Source organism: Lathyrus oleraceus, chromosome 4 (genome assembly GCF_024323335.1).
Source record: "Lathyrus oleraceus cultivar Zhongwan6 chromosome 4, CAAS_Psat_ZW6_1.0, whole genome shotgun sequence".
Taxonomy (NCBI): domain Eukaryota; kingdom Viridiplantae; phylum Streptophyta; class Magnoliopsida; order Fabales; family Fabaceae; genus Lathyrus; species Lathyrus oleraceus.
This window is the reverse complement of record NC_066582.1, coordinates 296279515-296285180: the sequence shown is the minus strand read 5'-3', so window position 1 is coordinate 296285180 and position 5666 is coordinate 296279515. Positions and strand designations below refer to the sequence as shown.

At 38.6% G+C, this 5666-nt stretch overlaps 1 long non-coding RNA gene across 2 annotated transcripts; it reads left to right on the top strand.

Annotated features, from left to right (window-relative positions):
- Nucleotides 1-2113: 2113 nt before the first annotated feature.
- LOC127135461 (uncharacterized) lies at nt 2114-5088 on the top strand. Of its 2 annotated transcripts, none has more exons than XR_007808564.1 (3): nt 2114-2455; nt 3648-3898; nt 3997-5088. It is a non-coding gene; the product is annotated as an uncharacterized LOC127135461 (long non-coding RNA). The 2 variants fall into 2 exon arrangements; XR_007808563.1 differs by having other exon boundaries at nt 3040-3898.
- Nucleotides 5089-5666: the final 578 nt, after the last annotated feature.

The window sequence follows — 5666 nt, the reverse complement described above, 5'->3', positions numbered from 1 at the left end:
GAAGAGGTAGACTGTCATTAGGACGTCCTAAAAGGATGGACAAGGCGTCCAAGGAGAAGTATGATTGATCTCAAAAAGATGGCATTGATAGAATGAATGGAGAATGGGATAGAGAAAGTACATTGATAAATAAGATAGCTCGCGAAGAAACTGGGTTCTCCTGCCTACATACCCTTATAGTGCAATAAGGAAATCTGAGCTTTCGTAGTTCAGCCCACTAGGGCTAAAAAGAAATTGATTGGAGGCAAGAGGAAATGGATGATTGATATTGAAATGATTAGAATGGACAGACTTGATAGTTACTGGATGAGAATCACACTAAAGGCTATGGGTAAAGGTGGGCACGATAAGCAATGAGCCAAACGTATCGCACTCAAAGATATCCAGAATGAATGTAGGAAAGCTCTAGTCTCATTCCTTCTTTACCACTTAAGGCTCATGGCATGTAACTCTCGTCTTAAACTTCGAGAGAAGGAAGAAGAGTCTTTGTAGTTGTTTCTTGTAGTGATGATGAAGACCTTATCAATCGTTTGATCCGAATTGCACTAAAGTATATGAATGAAGGTGAATACGATGAGCGCTGGGTCATACGTCCCATACACAAAGATACTCAGAATGGGGGTAGGAATACTCCAGTCCCACTCCTTCTCCATTACTTAAGGCTCGTATCGTTCAACTTAATTCATGATTGATAAGTTGTTGATTGCATTCCTTGCTTGTACTTTGCTTTTTAGTGAGAGACTTGTCAATCGTATGGTTAGAATTGTGCTAAAGTATATGAATATAGGTGAATACGATGAGCATTGGGTCATACGTCCCATACACAAAGATACTCAAAATGGGGGTAGGAATACTCCAGTCCCACTCCTTCTCTGTTGCTTAAGGCTCGTGTCACACACTTCTAACTTTGATTTAACAAGTTTTTGAAGATGTCACCTTTGATGTGCTTGGATAATCCACTACTTGGTATGACTGAGGATGCCTTGATTGAAGATCTTATCTTGAGGCCTTGAGCTCCACAACTTGGAAGAAAAGTCTTATTAAATGACCAAGGGTCTTTTGGTCATTCAATTTAGACTGTGGGATTATACAAGTTCAAAGGATTTAATCAATCAAAATTACTTTTGATCAATTTAACCATGGGTTTTGTTTTGTTTTGGGGAATTAGGTATGGATCTAATCAAAGTTAGTAATTGTTAGAAACTATCATAAGGGATCATGCTTTAGAAATTGATTGAAAATTCTAAGTTAGAAGTCCTAAGGGAACATGTACAAATTGGTTAAAATGTTAATTAAAGTTCTATGTTAAGTCCTAAAATTACAAGGAAATGATTAACTTATATGTCACATTCTAATCCTAATGGGATCATGTAATTCTAACACAAAAGTACAAAATTAGGCCCATAAGGGCAAAATGGTCATTTACCAAAATATGCCCAATTTTACTCATGACCTAAAATTGATTCTAACCTAAGGTGGAAAATTTTCATGTAATTTCAAATTCAATCAAGAGCCTAATTAGAAATTAATTCAATTCCTAATTAAAAGTCCTAATGAAAATTCTAAAGATGTGAATTAATCCTATTTGAAATTCTAATTAAAATTCCAAAATCTAGATTAATCCTAATTGTAAATTAACCTAATTAAGCTAACATTATTCTAATTAAACAAATTGTAAAAAACAGTTAAAAAAAATAAAGAAAACAAATAAAATGAACATGGGGTGCAATGACAAAATGGGGGTTGAAAAGAAATTCAGACTATTGGGCTGTTAATTGAGCCCACTGAGTTTTTGTTAGCCAAACAAACTCCAAGCAGGGGGGTATGCGCGTGGTAAATATGGAAATGGGCCTCTAAGCCCAAGGCGCCAACATTCAATCCAGGCAGGGGGTGCATGCCAAATTCACAAGGTGAATTAGTAAAAGATTAATGGGCTTGGTGAAGCCCATTTCAATTACTCTGTAAACGAAAAAAGGGGGTGTATGTGGAACATTGAGGTATGAAAAATAAATCAATAGGCTTGAAGTATGTTGAGCCCAACACCCCACTCTGTTGACTTATTCAAGTCAATAGATTTAAAATGGTTCCTTGCGCACTCACTTTCCCCCCTCAATCTCGTCGTCATTGGTCGTGAGCCACCGCGCCGGCGGCTATCACCGGAGGCGGTGGCGGCTAAACCCTAAATTTAACAACCAAATTATGCACACAGACGCGCTGATGATGAAAATTGGGGTGGTTGTGGCAAATGGTTCTTGGATTAACCAAATCGACGAGATTTTGGGAAGAACCTTAAGTCTCTATGTTCAAATTAAATGGCGTTGGGGATCAGTTAACCTCCTACACCATAGGGCTTCTATTCCTCATACCAAATACTCCTAACTAGTGATCTTAAAGCAAACAAATACGAGTGAAATGAAAATTACATACCGGAAAAGACGATCAGAATAATTTGTCGGTGAGTTCTTGGTCTTACTTTGCACGTTTCTTCTTCCTCTTTCTTCTTATTCTTCCTTTTCTACTAAACTTGAGAATAGTGAGCAATGAAAATGGAACTGCAGTGGTCAAGCTCAAGCTAGATTGAAGCATCAATGTGAAGCTTCAATGTCTTTTTGAGAGGGATAGAGCTTTAGTGAGGGTGGAGGAGTAGGTTGCAGAGTGAGTGAATTTTTGAGCAAAATGTTCAAGGTCCTTGAATGGTGGTGATGGAACTGCTTAAAGAGAGAGGAGGTTTGGGAATTGGCTAGGCTTGGAATGAGGTTTTAATTCAGTTAGATTTAGGTTAGGAGTTAGTTAACCTTGGCTCACTGAGTTGGGATTGAACTCAGTTAGTTATACATGACTCAGTTAGTTAGGAAACCATTTGGTTAGTTGGATAATGAGTGAAAAAAACCTTTGACTGGCTGTGCAGGTTATCACTTAAATGGACATGTCTTAGTGGTTGGAGTGGTAACTAGTTGAACAGGTTTTTTTCCTTTAGCTAGCTTGGTTAATGAATTGTAGGCAATCTTATACCTTGATGCTATGTGCTTTTCCTATCAGGTCTGTTATGGTGATGAGTTTGTGTTATGCATCAAGGCCATATCCATAGGTTGCAACATGAGGTAAGCACATGGTGGATGTCTTCCACAATCTCTGTTATGATGACCCTGCTGCAAAGGGCTTGGGATTCTCAATGTTCTCATGTTGAATAGCCAAAGCAGTTAGCTAAAGGGAACCAACTTGCAGGGGTTTGATTAATAGTTTTGATCCCTTCTTTTAGATGAACATTTAGCTTAGGCTTAGTTTGTGAATGTTATGTGATGTTAGTTGAATTGCCATTACATGGAACTTTGCACTGGATTAGAATGTTTGCAGCTAAACTGTCAAGGCTGGTTGTATGAAGTGAGTCCATGTCACGGCTTTGGTTTGCTTCATGTTGCAGAACTGTTTTGTTTTAATTTGAAATATTGTTGCATTTAAGGTTTTGGTTATGACATGCTTGGCAATGAGGATATTTGTTACTAGTTATGACCCTGATTCGATGCAAAAAATTGCCAAGGTTTTGAGTGTGGTGGATCACCAGGGTGGTTCATGGTTTGGCTTACAAGTCTGGTATGAAGCTTACATCAGGTTTGAGTTGGCATTGTGGATGTTTGTGGTTCTTGCAGGTCAGTTTTTGCTAGCAGGTCCATGCCAATTGCAGCTTGTACTCAGTTGATGTTGTGATGCTTTTGCAGCATGGAGTGTGTGTACGTTGCAGGTTGTTGTGTTGGACTGCATTGTTGCTTTGGGATACTACAGGACATGGTTGTTGGTGATGCTGTAGAAGGCATTGCCTTGGTTCATGTTGTACCTTGCATTGGTTTTGTTGGCAATATTGAATCAATGTATTGAATTGGTCTGGCTGCAGGGTCAAGGGGTTTGTCAACTACTGGTTCCTTAAGATGGTCTTGTTATATCAATGTATATTGTGCACAGCTATTCCAATTGTAATTTGATTCTCTTCATGTGATGCAGGTGAGGCCAAGTCAAGCTGGAAATTATCCAGGGTTTGGAGGTGGTTATGCATGGTCTCAACTGACATTGATTTTGCAGGTGGTCATCCATACCCTCTTTTGCATGACCAATCTATTATGCACCATGATCTTGTTTCCAAGTTCATTATTATGCTTGGAATACTGCAGCAGGCTCGCCATTGTCTTCAAGTGAAAAATGGCAAAAGCAAGGTGGTTAAGCTTGTCATCACAAGGTCATAACCCTTCTGTTGGATAACTCTGGTGTCACAGTGTACATGTTGTTAGCTACTGAAAGACCACAGTTGCAGAATGCTTGCAAGGTTAAGTGTGTTGATGAGGATGGTAGGTTGCTTGGTTGGTCTTCTTGCAGATAAACTGTTTGCTGCAATGGTTTTGGTTTGCATCGTGTGTAATGCATAGCTAGTTCAACCTATGGCTTGGCATGCTTCATGGATAAAAATGGTTGTGTCTTTGCATTAGGTCCTGCTTGCTCATGCTCACAACAGATTTTGGCTTGGACATTGACAACAAACTTATGGCTTTAGTTCATGGCATGTTAGCAACACTTCATGTCTTGGCTTTTATGACATTATTTGTTGGTTATGACATTGGTCTATACAGGTTTGGCATTGCAGCAAGTTGGTACAACAGGGCAAATGCAGCAGGATGAAAGTTAGTTGTCAAAGCAAAGACTACAAATGTTCAAGGCATGACCAAGCATGTTGGCATCAAAGTGAAGAAATCAAGTTCACATGGTTAAATCAAGGCCAAGATGGACATGGAGAATGAAATGATAGTTAGGACTAGTCATTTAGTGATTAAGGATGACCAAGGGCCTAGGTTGACTTTGGTCAAAGTTGACCAAAAAGTCAGTTGTTGACCAAAGTCAACAATTGGTCAAAATTCTTTTTTTTGCTGTTTTTCTTGTAAATGGACAATGGATTGATGATTAGGGTGAAAATTTAGGGCATTAGGGTTTTGGGTTGACTTTGGTCAAAGTTGACCAAAAAGTCAACTGTTGACCAAAGTCAACTTTTGGTCAAAAATGTCAAATTTTATAATTTCTTATGTAGAATCATATGTAATGGTTTAAAATGGCATGGAATGCATTGAAATGGTTTGAAAAGTGATTGAAATTGGCTTTACAATTGGTTTAATCATGACTAGAATGTTTGACATTTGAAAAGAAAATAACTTGACTGATAATGTACATGAACAAGGTCATGAGATAAGAACAATAGGTTAGGGTTTGACATGGCATCCATGAACCAATAGCTTGACTAGCAAGTGGCTTGAAACACAAGAAGTTTGGTTGTTCAGATGACTAGGATCAAAGGTGTGTCCATAACCAAATGAATAACACCATTGACTTTGGACCAAGACCAGTGCTCCAAGAAAGGTTATGTTGGTGTAAGCCCTAGGGGACAATACTTTTGGTACTTGTATCTGTAGTGGTGTATTCGTCACCATTGGAAATATTAACTAAATCCAAGGTAAATCATACAAAATCGAGTCGCCACCGCACTTCTATTTATCCAAAGGAATGGTTAGAAAGCGAACAAAAACCTATAAAGTTTTACAAACAAAACTAGTAAAAGGGGGTCAGAGATCTGGGTAAGGGGGTTGGTTATGTCATGGGAAGGTGTTAGGAACCCACAACATCCTAGGTAC